We start from the raw sequence: 19,214 nt of genomic DNA, 5'->3' as shown, positions 1-19,214 counted from the left end.
GAGTGTTGCCATTTCATGCCGTTGGATGTGATTTAAGGATAAGTGAAAGATTGACAGCAATCAGAGCACTGGGAATCCATAAAAACACATGTCCACAGCTGAAGTCCAAACATCGCTGCTCTGGTTCCAGTGGGAAGTTGCTCCCCAGTCCTGACAGACCCATAATTCCATTCCCATATGTATATTCTTATGAGATAATCATCACCCTTGGGTTTTTGGAATGAGAGAAATAGACAGTGCTGTGGTTTTGCAACCTATGTCCCACACCTCCGGGGCCCAGGGGTAGGGTGGCTAGGTTAAATCTGGCAACTAGTGGGAGTGCTTGGGGGTGAGGACATTGAGGAGGAGTAATATATCATCATCAATGTGACTACACTTCCTGGTACAACCCAGAAATGACATATTGGCAGTGAGTGGGATGGTGGGTAATATCAGTGGGAGGCCTACCAAAGTAGATGGAACTCTAGTAAATTGACTCTAGTAAATTGGACCTTTTCTTCTACTTGTGATCTCTCTGTGGTGAAGGACAATTTTCCATGGAGAAGCCACAGATTGGAAGGTATTTAATCCTTCCACTGTCTACTGATGTTTCCCTGCAAAGCGCCTGAGTGACCTTGGGCTAGTCACAGTCCTGTTAGAGTTGTTCTCACAGAGCAGTTATGTCAGAGCTTGCTCAGCCCCACCTTCCTCCCAGAGTCTCTGTTGTGGGGAAAGGAAGGGAAGGCAATTGTAAGCTGCTTTGAGACTCCTCTGGATAGTGAAAAGTGGGATACAAAAGCTAAATCTTCTTCTACTTCTTCAAACTGTCCCTCCGCCTCTTCCCCTAATCTGAAATTCCTTGGCCTGGTTACAGATGGCTTTTGATGGGGGTGAAATGGTGGGTAGTCTCATGGGGCAGTAATTGTGTCTGTTTCTAAGATTCTAGATCTCTGTTTGGTTCATAGTGGCAACTAGCCAAGCTGACTAATGGTAATAAGCCTCTGAATTCCAGAGGAAGTCCTCAGTCTCTATGCCCTCCTGTTGGCCCTCCAGAATAACTTTGAGGCAGGATGTGGGAGAAGATGGATGACTGGTCTGATCTGGCAATGGCTCTCCTTGACCGTTCTGCATTGGGAACTTTGCTGCCCTGGCTCCCATGCAAGAGTACAAATCTGGGGTGGATGAGGTGCACCAAACATAAGGCTCCCCCATGCAGGAGCAGGAAGAGGTGAGCAACCTGCCCCAGCTCAAACTTCAGCCTACTGCCCAGCGCAGAGCCTCCAGGGTGGAGCCTTCAGTGGGGAAATGGTCCTTATATTGTTGTTTTTAGAAGGTCATAAAACAAGCCACTTAAGAATAGTTTAAAAAAAATACTAACTATCCAAAGCATACAAGGGGAGGGGGCATCTCAGTATAACTAAGTGCTAGCATTGGCTTCAACTGATGAAAGAGCACCATTTCACAGGCCCTTAAGAACTTTTTGACAGTTTTGATAGGTCCCAGGACTCTGTGGCTCTTCAGATGTCCATGGCCTACAATTACCAGGAGCTCCTGGCAGGGGCTCATGGTAATTGTAGGCCATGGACATCTCGAGATCCACAATTTGTCCAACCCTGCTCTATGGTAAAACCCAGGGCTTTTCCGCACATTGGGAATTGAAGCCTGCTGTCTTGCAAAGCACGAGAAATAATCACGACTCACTGGCACTCCACATTTCTTGAGCATCTCGCATGTTTTTGGCAGCTTTTCCCACTTTAGTCTTGTTGCACTTTGGCCTGTCTACTAGTGTCAATCACTTTGGCAAGCCAATCCCCACCCGGTATGGCTGATTGACAGATGAACTTCCGGCAATCGCCATTGTTTTTTTTTAAAGTTAAATAGACTTAGTTGTTTAAATACCTATCTGAATCTTCATAGAGGCACAGCTGAGTCATGTGCCTGCCTATGTGTTGCTCCAGGTTGTTCTCCATTTTTAAAAAGCAATTCCTATTCCCTAAAACAGGGGTCATCAACCCCTGGTCTGCGGCCCGGTGGCGGGCCGCAACGGCCACGGTACCGGGACGCCGCCAGCCACGCCTGCCTTCCCCTGCCGGCAGCAAGAAGGAGGGGAAGAGGCAGGCGCAGCCGCCGGCATGGCGGTGACGCAAACGTGCATGCGCACTGTTGCCGCGCATGTGCGTTAGCGCCACCTGGTGGTGAAAACACGAATGCGCGGCAATTGCGCGTGCGCGTTTTTGAAGCACCCAGGCCGTCGGCTCTTCCCTCACTCTGGAGCCGGTCCCTGACCTGAGAAAGGTTGGGGACCGCTATCCTAAAAGTAGGGAGAGGGATGCAGGTGCATGGGTGGGACATTGGAGGCAGATGTAGCACTTCTTTGCCTCCATACCTTTCTTTTGCTGATGGTCTGCTAGGGGAAAGCGCTTTTAGTTTGGTGAATCCACTTTATGCGATTCCCCAACTAGTGCTTTAAAATGGTAGATGTAGCGAGCAGTTTGCTGGCGAGATGCGAGAGGTTGGCGACATCATGTGGAGCGGCTGGAATATAACACCTTCACAAGGAAAGCATTTCACTATATTTATCGCATGCAGAAAAACCCCATGAGTAAAACTGTAAAGTTTTTCGTCATTCCTACAACTACATTTCATCACTTCCAGTAAGACATTCCAGTACCTACACTAGTCTGCATTAATAAAAATTAATAAAGTCAAAATAATAATAATAATAATAATAATAATAACAACAACAATAATCTGAACCTGTAATTCAAATGAATCATAGAATCATAGAATAATAGAGTTGGAAGGGACCTCCTGGGTCATCTAGTCCAATCCCTTGCACTATGCAGGACGCTCACAACCCTATCGCTCATCCACTCTAACCTGTCACCCTCTTCACAGAATCAGCCTCTCCATCAGATGGCTATCCAGACTCTGTTTAAAAATTTCTGAAAATGGAGAACCCACCACCGCCTGAGAAAGCCTGTTCCACTGAGATACCACTCTAACTGTCTGGAACTTCTTCCGGATGTTTAGAAGAAATTTATTTAGAATTAATTTCATCCCATTGGTTCTGGTCCATCCCTTTGGGGCAAGAGAGAACAACTCTGCTCCAATCTTTATATGGTAGCCTTTTAAATACTTGAAGATGGCTATCAGATCCCCTCTGTCATCTCCTCTCCAGGCTAAACAGACCAAGCTCCCCCAACCTTTCTTCATATGCCTTGGTCTCCAAGCCCCTCACCATCTTTGTTGCCCTCCTCTGGACACTCTCCAGTTTGTCTACATCCCTCTTCAACTGGGGTGCCCAAAACTGAACACAGTACTCCAGTGAGGCCGAACCAGAGCAGAATACAGCGGAACCATCACCTCCCATGATTTGGACACAATACTCCATTTGATACAGACCAAAATCCCATTTGCCTTTTTAGCCACCAAGTCACACTGTTGAAGAAGGGAAGTATATGATTCCTGGGGGAGGGTAGGAGTAATACATGCATATCTAAAATTGACCATAAAAAGGTCAGCGTAGTGAAACATGTCCAACAGTTTCTATGTCCTCACTTGCACACCAGAACATCTCCCTTCCAAAAGTGCAGACTAATTGAATAGTATAGAAGTGTCCCTCTCCTTCTCATCTTGATCACTGGTTAATGCAAGACACTCCACTGCTGATCATCAGTGTAGCAAATATTTCGACAGTTTTGTCAAGAATTCTGACACAGCGTAGCAGAAGTGTGTGGTCTGGGAAACTTCAGCTTTCTTTCGCATTCCAGCCCTTGATTGTTTCTTTATATTTTCCAGAGGCTCTCTGCTAAACAGCAATGTAAAGCTAAGAGGATCCGATTGGAGTTAATATTTCAATGGAGACTTTGAAGACGAGAAAATCCGTAAGCCGGCAGAACCCAATTAGCATTCCACAGGCAAGCCAGAATCACATAAAGGCATATGTATGTTGTACAATTGTAAAGGAAAGATGGAGAACTAGAAAGATTTTTTTTTAAAGAAAAACGACATCCACGGCAGAATGGATTTAATAAAAAAAATGTTTCATTGAGTTTCAAAGGGGGAAGGAGGGGGAGGGAAATTTAGGTCAGGGACTTCCATCCATTTGAAAAATGGGAGCAAAAGGCATTCATTGAAGTACTACATTATAGCACAACATAATAACAAGTTGAGATATCAAGGTACTGAAGCCAAGATTATTTATGATGTATTACTTACTGGATGTAAATCAAAGTTGTATGAAGATGAAGTTAAAATGGATTCTCTGAACATGCATTTCAAGGACTGAGTTTGTCGCTGGGGTAAAAAAAAATCTTATTAAGTCATTTTAGTGTAAGTCTCACTGGAGTCTGCTTATTAGTTCGCTGGAAGTGCAGAATGTTGTTTTATTTATTTTGGGCCTTTCTCGACTGGCCTTCTCTGCAAGAGGACACAATGAAAGTTTTATTTGGTTACACTGAACACAGGAAGCTGCCTTCTGCTGAGTCAGATCAGTGGGCCATCAGCTCTGTGGGATCTCTGGAGGTGACATGGTAAAACAAAATAAAATGCAATAAAATTTATCATTAATAATGTGTTCCTCCATGTTGCCATTTCTGTGAAGCGCCAAGATTTTGCTGATGATGATATAGCTAATTCAGTGGGAGTGGGGAAGGGGGGATCTTATGGTGGGGGAATGTAGGATAGGAAATGGGGGGGGGGATGTTTCTGGACCGCCCTGGCCTTAAATTTGGACCTGGTGGAAGAGTGCTATTTTACAGGCTCTGTGGAACCTTGGCAGTTCCGTCAGGGCCCAGATCACTGCTTGCAGCTTTTTCCACCAGGCAGGAGGCCAGGCTGAGAGGACCCAGGGTCTCATTGAGGCCAGGGTTCACTATCTTTAAACCGCCCGTGGCGCCACGGGCGCCATGGACTAAATAAATGGTAAAGGGGTTCTAAGGTGGGATTTGTCCGTGATGAGGAAGGGTCCAGATTGGAACCTTCCTCAAGACAGACAATCGGAGGGACGAATCGGTAGGCGCTGCGCGCCTGCCAATTGGTTCCTCCAATTCCCAGCCCCAGCAACTGCGAGCCGCGCGAAGCACCTCCGACGCGTCAGCCCGGCCACAAGGGACCCCCGGCAGCCGCGCGGAGGCGGGCGGGGAGGCGCTGTCGGTGGCATCAGAGTCACAGCCGTGCCAGCCGGCGCAAAGGCGGGCGGAGGCGCTGGCGGCCAAGCGGCGGAGCTCCGAGCCCAGCGCTGCTGAGCCCAGCAGGGGCCGCCCCACGCCGCGCGCCAGACCCGCTGGACATGCCGCTCAACCTGCCGCGCCTGCAGCGCCCGCAGACGTCGGCACAGGCCCCGCGCCCGGCCCCACAGCGCCGCCTGACGCGCACGCGTTGCCGCCGCCGCCCCCGCCCTGCCCACCTCCAGCACCGCCGCCGCCATGCCGGCCCGCGTCCGCCGCCACGGCCTCCCTCACGGCGTGCGGGCAGGCGGACACCCAGCCCACGGGCCTCGCTCAGCCCCGTGCACACATGCCACCGCCCGAGGGAGCCCCCGGCAGTCGCGCAGAGCGCTGCTGCCGGGGACTCCCTGCCTGCCAAATGACCGCCGCCCGGGGGAGGCCCCGCCGCCCGACGGACCCCCCAGGAGACGGTCAGTGCCTAGGGCCCGCTGTATTATTCATACAGCGGGCTTGATTACTAGTTTTGTATAAATCAATCTTTCTCAACTGTTTTTAAACCATTGAGAAACCCCTGAAATATTCTTCTGGCTTCAAGAAACCCCAGAAACTTCCCAATCACATAGAATACGGTTGGGAAGCACAGCTGTGTACAGGCGCACCTGGAGACCCTCCCCTTCCCACTCCTATAGGCCCATCACTGGCCATTTGGGAGGGTAGGGGTCAACATGACCATATATGGTCATATTACCAGACAAATTTTTAATTACTTAATTAATCACCCACCCATTCACAAAACCCTTCCAGGGTCATTAAGAAACCCAAGGGTTTCATGAAACCCTGATTGAGAAAGCCTGGTACAGATTCATTTGGTTTGTTTTTCTGTTTGGGAAAAGAAGAAGAAGAAGAAGAAGAAGAAGAAGAAGAAGAAGAAGAAGAAGAAGAAGAAGAAGAAGAAGAAGAAGAAGAAGAAGAAGAGTTGGTTCTTATATGCCGCTTTTCTCTACCTGAAGTAGGCTCAAAGCGGCTTACAATCGCCTTCCCTTTCCTCTTCCCACAACAGACACCCTGCGAGGTGGCCACATACCCCTCCATTTATGAAAGAGTCCTTTCTCATTTTTCCAGTGTTGATCTGAACCTGCACCTCTGTAAACCTAGGCAATATGGTCTCAAGTGTTTAAGTACCCCAAACACATGTGTTTGCTTAAGGCAGGGAGAATGATACCATAGCATGTTAGTGCCATGACACACGTATATTGATTTTGGTAACAACTATTGACATTTAACTCAGTAACCACAGAATTATTGTGATTAAGAGCATCTCCCTCTAACTTGGAGAACCTGGTTTGGTTCCCCACTCCTCCTCCACATGCAACCAGCTGGGTGACATTTGGCCAGTCCCTGTTCTCTCAGGGCACTCTCAGCCTCACCAACCCCACAGGGTGTCTCTTGTGGGGAATGTCACAGGGTGTCTGTTGTGCTTGCAGGGAGGGGCAGTCTAGAAATGAAACAAACGAACAAAAAGGATTCAATTGAGGAAAATTGAAAGGGTTAAAAAATGTAGAGCAATAGCTTGGGAATTAAAGCTATACCGACGTATATTCTGTGAAAGCTGGAGTAACCTACATATGCAGTAAGGGCCTGGGGCTACAGAATCATAGCTGGGAGGCATCATTGCTCCTTCTTAGCTTTGGGTGTCCTGCTGGTTACTCAGTTCATCTGTAAGCAAGTTTTGGTGTCCCCAAAGAGGGAAAACATACCTGATGAGAAATGAGATAAAACCTGTGTCAATAGGGTCAAGCTACAACACACACAAAAATAAAATATTTATTATATAGTGTGCACATATAAAACACATCTGATCTTATGTGGTTCATAGGACATATTCATCCACCAGGCATTCAGACCCTAAATGTGTTAAATTTCTATGTATCCAAATATATCAGCCTTTCCCAACATTTTTACCATTGAGAACTCCCTGAAACATTCTTCAGGCTTTGCAAAACCCCAGAAGTGGTGTGATCATGCAGAATATGGTTGGGAAGCAGAGCTAAGTACATGCCCACCCAGGCTCATCATTGGCCATGGGGGGGGGGGGACAGGTCGACATGACCAAATATTGCCATATCTTCTGGTAAATGTTTAACAATTAACTCCCACCTATTCAGGAAACCCTTCCAGGGCTGTCAAGGAACACCAGGGTTTCATGAAACCCTGGTTGAGAAAGTCTGGCATAGACAAACAACTATTCTCACATTGTTTGATATTGCTAGGTATGGTTCAATGTAGCAAGTGAAAAACCTGATCTTCCTGTCCTTTCTCAAGATTAACATTTTTTAAAAATTTTGTTAATCATTTATCAAGTAATATGACCATATATGGTCATGGTGACCTGCCCGCCCCTCCCAAAATGGCCAATGATGGGCCTTGAGGGGGTGGAAAAGGGAGGGGCCCTGGGAAGGCACATACACAGCTATGCTTCCCAGCCATATTCTGCACAATCATGCCACTTCTGGGGTTTCTTGAAGCCGGAAGGATGTTTCAGGGGTTTCTCCATGGTAAAAAAAATTGAGAAAGGCTGGGCTAGAGGGAACACAGCTATGGATCTCCCTCTGATGATGACTGAGCCCAGGTGGAAATACATGGGAAACGGTGGCCAGGTTGCATTGAAAGGGCAATGGGACTTCAAGTTCCTTGTAGGTGCAACATCATGTTCCCTGTCCATCTGCCCAGATTCCTGGCTCCTGTCTTGCCATGGTGAAGCTCCACTGGATAGACTGTTGAATATGACCTCGGACTGCCCCTCAGACATGTGGCTTGGATTCTGCTCCTGGTAACCTGACTCCAACACCCTCTTTCATGTGACCCATCCCAGCTCTACACTAAACTCACCCTACCTGCTTTGGTGCTCCTCTTTCCATCTGCCTCCCCAGCTTCTGGACTGACTCCTGGTAATGAGCTTTGCTTGCTTTCAGACTTGGCTCTGGCTTCTGTTTCTGACAACTCATGTCCGGCTTGACCACAGACTGCTGTGACTCTGCTCTTGGACTATATTTTGGTTGCAGTTCCCTGGCAGCAGGTACAGGGACCAGGCTAAGTGTGGTCCAGCAGGGCAGCACAGCCTTACCGAATCAGAACAATGGCCCATCTAGTCCAGTATGCCTTCCCTTACAGTGGATAACCAGTTCCACTGTACAGCCAACAACAAGGTATAGAGGCCAAGGCTTTTCCTTGATGCTGTCTCCTGGCTCTGGGATTCATGGTGCTTGGGGAGCAGTGCTGGGAGGGAATCTTGAGTTCTGGTTCCACCAGTGGATCACCTGATAGCACCTGGGTTTTGATGAGCCATTTGCCTGATCCAACATAGCTTTTCTCATTTATTTATGTTGCCACAATGTGTCCTAGATGCGATTCATCGCTTCCTTTTGCACAGCCCAAGAGTGAGAATGTGTACTGCATTGCAGCATTTCTCCACTATTCTACGTTCCCTTTTGGAACATTTGAAAATGTCCATTCTCAGAGACCACAGAAAGGATTGCCATTTGCAGGGGGAAGAAAGGTGCCTTCTGCTGTTACTGAGGGAGGTATCAATATTGCATAGGAGCCTTTGTGAATGAAGCAGCAGCTAGAGAGAGAGAGGCCGGCATCCATTCATGAAACGGTGGAAAGAAGGTGCAAAGCTGCAGACCTTCCAGCATATGGCCACAAATGAAATAAATACTGCAAAAGGGCTCCATCTGAAATGTTCTGCCTGCCATCATCTCGCTTCACACAGCCCACCGCTCACCTCTCCGGGATCACCGAAACCCTTTTGAAGTGCACAGAAAAGGGAGAGCCACCTAACCAGTTGCAAGAGCAGTGCACATTTTGCAACAATAAAGAGAGTGACTTTGGCTCATACAGTTGTCTGTGGGGGGGGGGGGCATGCCAACTGAGAGGGATCTGGATTTATTAAAGTTCTCTTAGTACAAGCCGAAAGGAAAAGGGATGAGAAAGCACAGAGATTTCAGAATACCTTTATTGGCATAGCAATGATTTAAAAAAAGATAAAATGGTACAGCCAAAACAGCACAACGAAGCGACATGCACAATCCCCCAACAACACACAAATATTACAAGACTAGCTTCAAAGCCCGTTCCTAAGAATAGGCCCTGAAAGGGTATCCTCCCCTGGCCCTGGCCAGGGAGCTTAAGCTGGCTTTGGGCTGCAGCTGGCAGCCAAATCAAGTGGAGCTGCCAGTGGGTGGGCAGCTCATTAGCAGGGCTGAGACAGAGCTCCTTGGCAGGCATTCTGCAGGCCAGGAGGCCCTCGTGAGCAGATTCAGCCTAGCAGGCCAGGAGGCCCTCGTTAGCAAGCCCTCCACCATGACCCTTTGTCCAGGGCCCTCTCACCTGCTGCTGGCTCCAGGCACTGAAGCGTCTGAGAGCAAAGAGGCTAGAGTTCAGGGCCGGAGGGCGGGAGCTGCAGTGGCAGAGCCAATCAGGACAAAGCTGGCTGCACCCTTATTGGCCCTATTCCAACTTGGACAGCCAGACACGTCCCACCCCCTAGGCTGTTTCAGAAATATAGAGAGGAACAACAATGTATAAGGATGGCCATACTACGATCCACGGTCCCCAGTGGGCTCACAGAGGTCCGCTCTCAGCCGGTACAGGGTTCAGATATGAGCAATTCACCGTTTGTATTGTTAACAATATCTTGGCTACTTCTTGGATAATCTCCTGGATCCCTTTCACCTAGGATTTTATGCATTGTGTCCTTCTCGTCTACACTAGTAGATTTCAGTTTTCTCCAATATTTAGCTAGTGATTTTTGCAAGTGGAGAAATCTAGGGCACTCCATCAATAGGCAATATAAAGTGTCAGGTATACCACAGCCATGGTATATAACCTTTCATACAACCTTTCGACAAAGGGAATGTCCAAAAGGCAGCCTCTGGATACACTGGAGAGAAAGCACTTTTCAGGGCACATGTGGATCCAGCCAATGTCTAGAACTCAGAGAAAGCATAACTGGCTTGGGGAAAGGCTTAAATTTATCCTACAACAGAGGACTTAAACTCAGAGAGAGAGAGAGAGAGAGAGAGAGAGAGAGAGAGAGAGCACATTGCCCAAAATGCTTTGGGACACCTACTCTACAAGCTGACCATTGGGGGATATCAAGGGTGTCAAAATCATGTTATACGTTTACCATGTAATAGTAGTGCTATGCTTGTGGCATGCTACATCATGTTGAGTTTTTATCATGCAACTTTTGCCATACTACATGCCATGACATTTTACATGGTGTATTTCTGCTCTGTGTCTTGATTCTTTTCAATGGTCATGCCACGGCAGCACCTCTACAGAGCCAGTTTGGTGTAGTGGTTAGGAGTGCAGACTTCTAATCTGGCATGCCGGGTTCGATTCTGCGCTCCCCCACATGCAGCCAGCTGGGTGACCTTGGGCTCGCCACGGCACTGATAAAGCTGTTCTGACCGAGCAGTGATATCAGGGCTCTCTCAGCCTCACCCACCCCACAGGGTGTCTGTTGTGGGGAGAGGAATGGGAAGGCGATTGTAAGCCGCTTTGAGCCTCCTTCGGGTAGGGAAAAGCGGCATATAAGAACCAACTCTTCTTCTTCTTCTACATACATTCCATTGGGGCTTTATGGGGCCTTTTGTGCGACAGCCTTACTGCCTCAGTTTTTGATCATGCCTACTAGAGTAGGTGTGAATGTAGATAGCCCCGGACCTCTACTGTGATGAACTTGGGAACTGATATCTTTTCTGGGACTCTAAATCTCAACAGGCGATGTCATGCAGAGACTGTCTTCATGCCCAACCATTTGGCACAGGGAAGGTCCTGGGGCAAATGGTTGATTTGATTAGGATCTTCAGTCTTAGCAAAGTTCCCATGATGTCAAATTCTTTATTCTTTCAATAAAAAGCTTTCTTTTCATGAACAAACCCTGATTATTGGGAGTAATCGGAGATCTTCACAAAGGGGAGCAGCTGTAGCTCAGTAGTATAGCATCATCTTTGCATGTCGAATGTCCCAGGTTTAATCCCTGCCAACTCCATTTTCTTTTTCAAAAAGGGATGGAGTGCTAGGCGATGTGAAATGCCTGAGAGCGGCTGCCACTCAGAGTAGAAACATTTACCTTGACACAACAGTGGCATGACTCAGCATAGGTGTGTAAAATGTCATCAAGTTGCTTGTGATTGATAGTGATGACATTAAAGTATTCAAGGCAGGAGACATTCAGAATCAGTGTCATTTCCTCTGCATCGCGAGCCTGGTTTCCTTGGTGGTCTCCCATTCAAATATTAACTAGGGCTGGCCCTGTTTAGCATCTGAGATCTGATGAGATCCAGCTAGCCTGGTCCAACCATTAATACAAGACACCTTACTCTGTTCATGTGTGTTTCACCATGTAACATGAGGGTGCATCTGATTTTGCTTCCATCTAACCAGCAATGTCTGCACTGAATCCATCTGGAACTGGGTGAAGGTACCATGAGTCCTTGCAAACCTCTGATTGTACATTTTGATTTATGGACTTTCTGGAGGCAAGATCCACCAAGCAGCCATTCTCTAATGTTTACATTGATTGCTAGCCACTAGGGTTGGGCGCTTTGGTGTCTGAAGTAGCCGTTAGTGCCCAAAGCAGCCAGCACCACGGCACAGGAGGGGGGAGGCGCAGACAGAACCTGCAGGCACACTGTCGGCCACACCTCCCCTCCCCGCAGTACTGGCTGCTTTGGGCACGAACGGCTGCTTTGGACGCCGAAGCGCCCAACCCTACTAGCCACCTTGGAAACTCAAAATGAAATAGTAGGGTATAACTTCCCTTCATCCTCTCTGTGGCCATGTTTGAAGGGACTGTCTAAGCTGAATTGTCTCTGTCCTGCCCTTACCCTCTTGTTCCACCCCATATTTACATGGGATGGGAGCAAGCATAGTGGAGTGGGGCCACATGGATCTTAGAGAGCAAGAGTCTTGCAGGAGAGGTGGGGACATCTTGACACAAAGTGGTCATGTTCCTTTTCATGCGCCATTCTGCCTTCCTTGTGAATACATGCTGGCTGTGAGAATCAAATGGGCTTGTGTAGTAATAATGCATTCCACAGGCACAAATCATTTTGCTCAAAAACAAACAAGCAAGCAAGCAGAGAACAAACCTGACCTGAATAACCTGTATTAATATTATCACGGTGGTTGTTATGAGGAATTGCAAAGAGAATAACGACAGCATACGTTCTTGAGAGAATCTCTTTTCTACAATTTATTCCTGAGTAGGTTCCTAAAAACAGGCCTTTGAGTTTTGCTTTCTCCCAGACAGAAGCTGAACAAACAGCGTCAAGTAATTAATTCCCTAAATACATAGCCCATATATCATTCATCGTAGTACATCAGGCAATGAAAGAGACGAGAGGCTATCGGAGAAACTTATAGACAGAACATAATTTCAGCCCAGCGTTTTCATAGCTATTTATACTGTGATTCTTTGGTCAACCTCAGAAACTGGGTATTTGTTTCTTTTTAAGAAGTGTACTTTCCCCAGGGCATCAATCACCGGACCTGTAGGAAGCACCAGGGTGACCAATAAAAAAGACAAACAAAAAAAAAAACCTGCAGCGGAGGAGGCTCAGAAACCAGCAAGCTAGACGAAGGCCTGTCTCCCCATTAGCAAGACATATTTAGGCAGCCTTCCAAAGTGACTTCTGCACGTAGACACAAACTAAAAAACAGGATGAGGATGAGAATCACACTTGCATTTTTTTTAACTAGTCAGGGTGTTTCTATAAAGCCACGTGTCTGCTATTCAGCTATGCACCTCAAATGAGAGAGCTCATTTGACTGCATGCTGAACAAGGGGTGGGAGTTAGAACTTGGATTACATCATCTTTTAATGTTTAATATTATTGTTTTATATATTAAGAGGTTTTAAGGGTTATTATATTGTTTTATTGTAAACCGTCACAAGTCTAATGGTAAGTGGTGGTATATAAATTCAAGGATGGATGGATGGATGGATGGATGGATGAAAAACAGCACAAAAGAAAACCACAACCCTGTTGGTAGTTTCTGAATCCCTTCTTAGTTGGTTTCCTCTTGGGGAGGTGTTGTGGTTCAGAGGAAGAGTAGCGGGTCAGGCATTCTTCCACCTTCGCCAGGCCCGGCTACTAACGCCCTACCTGTCCCCTGACCACCTGGCCACAGTGATCCATGTGACAGTCATCTCCAGATTAGATTTCTGTAACTTGCTCTACGCGGGCCTGCCCTTGTCCTTGATCCGGAAACTTCAGCTAGTGCAAAATGCAGCTGCTAGGGTCCTCACTGGCACACCTTGGAGGGCCCACATCCAGCTGGTGCTGAGGCAGCTGCACTGGTTGCCAATTGCTATCTGGATCTGGTTCAAGGTTTTGGTTTTAACCTTTAAGGCTTTACGCGGGTTGGGACCCACATACCTGAGGGACCGCCTGTCGCCCTATGTGCCCCGCAGGGCTCTACGCTCTGCAGGAGAAAACCTACTGATCATTCCTGGCCCCAGAGAAGCACGCCTAGCCTCATCCAGGGCCAGGGCTTTCTCTGTCCTGGCCCCCACCTGGTGGAATGAGCTCCCGGGTGAGCTGCGGGCCCTGCGGAAGCTGTCAGTGTTCCGCAGGGCCTGTAAAACGGAGCTCTTCCGCCAGGTCTGTGATTGAGGCTGGGATTGGCGAGGAAGAACATTGCCCCCCTGGGGGGTTTGAAGTAGTCATCATCACCCTCCATCCCCCAATGCCCTTGTTCGGGTAGGGGAGAGTGGTATTTTCCGCCGTGTTGGGTATTTTTATAGTCTTTTAATGGGGGTTTTAACGGGGGATTTTAAGACTATTGTTACCTGCCACAAGCCTGTAGGGAGTGGTGGGAAATAAATTGAATAATAATAACAATAACAATAACAACAACAACAATAACAACAACAACAACAACAACAACAACAATAATAATAATAATAATAATAATAATAATAATAATAATAATAATAATAATAATAATTTGCATACAGAGGTCCCTGCTTCAATCACTGACCTTCTCAGTCAAAGGGTCTCCCCTGGTAGGTGTTGTGAAAGGCCTCTCCCTGAGCCTCTGCCCATCTGAGGAGAAAATACTCACTGTGTTAGGCTCACATAGCTAGGAGCCCAAAGGGAACTGTATAGGAGCTAGGAATCCCTAGTGGGAGGGGCACTCCTGAAGGAGAAGGCCTGGGCAGGGCCTGGGAGGGTTCTAGAAGGAGAGGATTCCAAGGGCAGTTAGAGGGAGTTGAAGGAGGCAGAAAGAGACATGGTCTTGCAGAGAGAGAGGCCTGAGGTGGAGGTTTGGTAGAAGAAGAGAGAGTATAGAGGAGATCCTCTGGGCCAAACAAGGTTGCATTTCTCCAGGGAGACAGGGAAATCATGACTGCTTCAGCTCTGACAGGTAGCATAGGTTATCCATGGGCTTAGGAAGAGCCCAGAACTCTGACAGAACCAACAGTTGAATCTGAAAGCTCATACATGGTTCTTAGTGAAATAAGCATCCAGTGTGAATGATATGCATTATATGAAGTAACAGCCCGTAAAAGATCTAGGAATGGATTTCTAAACCTTTCTGTTGAATGGTTCAATAAGCCTCTTATTAACAAGTTAAAGTTGAGATTCATGAAAGTTCCCGTCTTCCCAGAGACCAGAGCATCCAGTGATGAGAGTGAGAATTCCACACAAACATACTGAAAAATATATCTCTTCTAAATAGAGGAAATGTTGCACTAACCTAGATTCAGGACAAGGTAGCTTCATGTGTGTATTCATAGTATCAGTCTGGATTCATGAAGCTCAGAAGTAACAGAGAGTTCATAGCAAATATATTCAGCATGTGAATGTGCCATTATTCCTGATCTTATTTAATTCATTTGTACTCCATCATTGCTAGTATGGACCCAAAGTGGCTTTCGTTGTTCTCCTTTCCTCTATTTTATCCTCCCAACAAATCTATGGAATAGAGGCTGAGAGGGGATGATGGTCATGTTTGTCCCATGTTTGGCTTGATCAGAGTCCCATGCTGCCTTTCAGGCTCTTTTCTGTCCTCAGTCTTGTAAGCTGACCCCTCCCATTTCCCCAAGTGAGAATTAGCATCTCTGCTTCCCTGCGCCATCTGGCGTTCTTATCCCTTTCTTGAATATTATGTTCAGCTAGAGGTGCTAAGCTGTAAAATGTATTTTTGCTTTGATGACAAGGGGGTACTCTCTGTAAGATCACAGGGTGTGGGAACCACCTGGCTGATGGGGGTGGGGGAGTATGTTGAATCCTATAACTGTTTTGGGGGTTTTGGATGAAGCCAGCTTTGGCTTCAAGAGTGTCTTGGTGTACCTGTCTGTATGTCTCCCCAAATAAACTACTGAACATTCCTACGTCAAGCCTTGGAGTTTTCCTTACTGGGAGAATTACCATAGGATGTGTTTTGGAGGCTGGACTATATGTCATTGCATCCCACTGAGCTCTCTGTTCTCCCCAGCCCCTCTCCCCAATTTCCAGGTGTTTCCCAATCTGGAGCTGGCAAACCTACCATCCCTCCTCCTCCAGTGGCCAGAGGGGACATGGCAACCCAACTTACTAGTTGAGACTTTTTGAGGCTGTTGTCACCAGCAAAGCACACAAACATCTCCTAGGCAACTGCTGCTCCACCTGCTGCTCCTGATGTCACAAAGGTCCCATCCCAGAGTCAAGTTGGCTGTAGATATTGCTTTTGAGTTTGAGTTCAAGGATCATGGGACATCTTCTGTTCCCTCATTCACAAGCTGAGTGGCTTTTTTCAAACATGGAACCCATTAATAATATACTAGTTGTGGAGATTTGAAGGCTCAACATGACCAAGAGGTTTCCTATTTACTCCCAGTAATGCCCTCTCCCTTATCAAGTCTGGGCATGAACCAAAATTCAGGCTGAAGTTGGGCCAGCTCAAGAATTAGTGTTCAGGTAAGACATCTTTGCTGGACATTGACTGATCTTTTGGTTGGCTGTTTTGGGCCAACCATTTAAACCTTAACAGCTGAATAGGGCAGGAATGGCAGCCACTTAACACTTAGGGGCTTTTCGCACGCCTTCAAAATCGCACAATGGTTGCCAATTGAAAATGCTACTGATTTGCCGTTATGCACAACGTCGTTGACAATCTGCCACACACCTGAAACCGATCTGCAAAAAGCGCTTCCTTGTAGCGCTTTCAGGGAAATCCCCAATAGTGGATTCACCCTCCGGAAAGCGATACACTCCTGTAACCAATCTGCAACACTAGCGAAAAAGACCTGTGCGTTAACATTGTTGCAGTTTCTACAAAGTCCCTCCCCCTGGCTCTCTCCTCTGATCTTCCGGCGAAGCGATCGCCATTTTTTTTTCTCCGAGCGAGCGGGGATAAACGCACCAGCGAGCCTCTTTCTGTTTAGAGGCTTCCCCGGCTTCAGTCCCTCCCCAGAGTCACTAAGCACAAAGAACAGAAAAGCCTGTTTGCTGATGTATTTTCCCTTTATTTTTTACACATTCATTCAGCCGAAAATCGGGCCCGTGAAAGGGGGGGGATTTTTTTTTTCCACTCGGAGGGAGCGTGGCAACGATCAAACGACAGCTCAAACACACCAGGCAACTGGATGGGTCTCTCCGTTGCAACGAATCAACACAGATTCGTTGCAATGGGTCTGTTTTTTTTTTTACTTTCTTAAAGGGAAAGGGGCTGTTTGGGAGCATGCTAACGGCTGCCCATTGGCTGCTTGACGGCCAGGGGCGGGACGAGCTTGGCAATAGCGCTTCCTTTCTAGTGATTTCTGCCGAGACCGGAAGCCTGTGGGAAACACTACAAAACGCAACTGGATTCCACTACAAAGGCAGGTATGCATAACAACGAATTCCACTATTTTAAATGGCGATTTTTCATTCAGCAACCAATTTGCTACAAAGATCCCGGTGCAGAAAGCCCCTTAGTTTTGCTAACTGAACCCCTCCTTGAAGGTGGGAGGGAAACAAAATGGAAGGGATAAATGGCTGCCAGCCATTTATACCTAACCACTGAGTGGGGCCAGCCATTGAGCTGTTAGTTCAAGGATTGGCAGTTCTTATTTGGGTTAAATATCTGAAGGGCAGGGAATGTTTTTATAAGACTAGCAAATGTTACTCATTATGTCCATCCCTTCCTAGAATGTGCAAAACCACCAATGCAGATGGTTTGTTGGGCTATGCTGCATTTCTTCCATCTCTCACCAGAAGTAGTCTGGGAAAGGAATTGTGCATGATTCTGCACAGTCTTGACCAAGGTATTTTCTACTGTGGTGGTTCATTCCAGCTTCACAGTACATTCCTGTTTTGTTAATTTTTTTCTGCTTCTGCATTTCATCCCAGTTTCTGAGTAGTTGCATGAAGACTTCTGGGTGACTTTGGGCCAGTCCCCATTCTCCCAGAACTCTCTCAACTCCACCTACCTTACAAGGTTCTTGTTGTGGGGAGATGAAAGTAAGGAGATTCTAAGCCACTTTGAGATTTATTAAAGTAGAGAAAACCAGGCTATAAAAAACTGCTCTTCTATATTATTGTTTCCACCTGTGGAGGCAGAAAAGAAACTTAATTCTGGTTTTGGTGGCAGCTCCATGTTCCTCATAAGCTGTCATTCTACCTTGAAGCATTCAAAGAGATAGTGCTCCTGAGGTAACATAGTACGTAGCCCGAAACATGGGAAGCTGGGCTTCCACATCCATCTTTACCAAATGGTGTCCCTGCATGAAAGGAACACTCATTTTTCATACAAATGTATCCTACAGTGTGAGTCTAAGCTGAGAATATGTCATTTTACCAAGGCCTCCCGTTGTAGCATTTTCAGAGCATGAAATATCTTGCTTGACATGCGTCTCCCTCTTTTAAAAAGTTGTCTTCACATTTCATGTTTATGGATTTTTTTTTTTAAATTGAAGCATCATGTTTGGTGGAAGGGAAATCTTTGACTAAATGCATAGCAGAGCGGACTTGCCAGGGACAGGTTTGACTCGTGGAACTACTATTCTCTTAGATGTTTGTTAAACTAGTATTTATATTAGGATCACAGAAAATAATGGAAATATTTAGAAAATTAAAATAGATATAATTTGATAGACACAGATGTGTTATTGGTTCTGCACATATGGCTGGCTCTTGTTCTATGTTTGTTCCACATTGTGCTAGTCTCGATTGTGGTGGGTTGGGAGCTCAACTTTTCCTTGGGTTACAATTCCACCCCCACCTGACTCCCAGAATCCATTGGTAATACAAGTTTAAGGTGTTAGTTTTAACCTTCAAAGCCATATGTGGCCCATGCCCTATGTACCTATGGGACTGCCTCTCAGAATATGTCTCCAGAAGAGCCTTGTGCTCAGCCAATACAAACAAGATAGTGGTCCCCAGCCCAAGAGAAATTTAGCTGGCCTCAACCATTTACAGGGCCTTTTTGGCCTTGGCTCTTACTTGGTAGAATGAGCTCCCAGATAATACCAGGGCCCTGTCAGAGCACATTATGTCACACAAGGACCACAAAACAGAGCTCTCCCACCAGGCTTATGGTTGAGGCCAGTAAAAAAAAAAAATTCCACTGCAAATTGACCTCCCTCCTGTACTGCATCCCCACCCTGAGTTCTGGTCCTTAACCTCAAGGGCAGAATATTTTAGAATGGTTAAACTGTGACTTTAACTGTATTGCTGAACAAAGTCACTCACCGCACTGAGTCTGCTGGAGCAGAGAGCATAGTTTATAAATCCAATTAAAGAAATAAAACAATACTAAACCAGATGCAGGATTAGTTGTGTCGGAGCCTCAAGGCTGCACATGGGATTCTTTTTGCATATTGAGCAGCCGTGACTCACAAGCAGCCCCCACTTCATGCTGCAGGCTGTTGGCCGAAAAAGTGCGGCAACTCCTGGCCCAGCAGTTGCATATGTGGTGGAAGGAGAGCACACACGGTGCCAAGGATGAGAGGTGGGCCCACCTGCGCCTATAAAAGTTGCCGTGCAGTCTGGACCTGGCCTCTCTGTCCGAGGTGCCACTGGAGCA

The 19,214-nt window shown here is 46.9% G+C and overlaps 1 long non-coding RNA gene across 1 annotated transcript; it reads right to left on the bottom strand.

Moving 5' to 3' along the window:
* Nucleotides 1-4,432: 4,432 nt before the first annotated feature.
* On the bottom strand, nt 4,433-15,793 carry LOC143842700 (uncharacterized). Its single transcript, XR_013233304.1, has 4 exons — nt 15,765-15,793; nt 14,205-14,269; nt 6,774-6,907; nt 4,433-4,500 (listed from the first exon to the last, which is right to left on the bottom strand). It is a non-coding gene; the product is annotated as an uncharacterized LOC143842700 (long non-coding RNA).
* Between the last annotated feature and the right edge of the window lie 3,421 nt (nt 15,794-19,214).

This window comes from Paroedura picta, chromosome 8 (assembly GCF_049243985.1).
Source record: "Paroedura picta isolate Pp20150507F chromosome 8, Ppicta_v3.0, whole genome shotgun sequence".
Classification (NCBI taxonomy): domain Eukaryota; kingdom Metazoa; phylum Chordata; class Lepidosauria; order Squamata; family Gekkonidae; genus Paroedura; species Paroedura picta.
The sequence above is the reverse complement of the archived record's forward strand: the minus strand, read 5'-3'. Positions and strand labels throughout refer to the sequence as shown.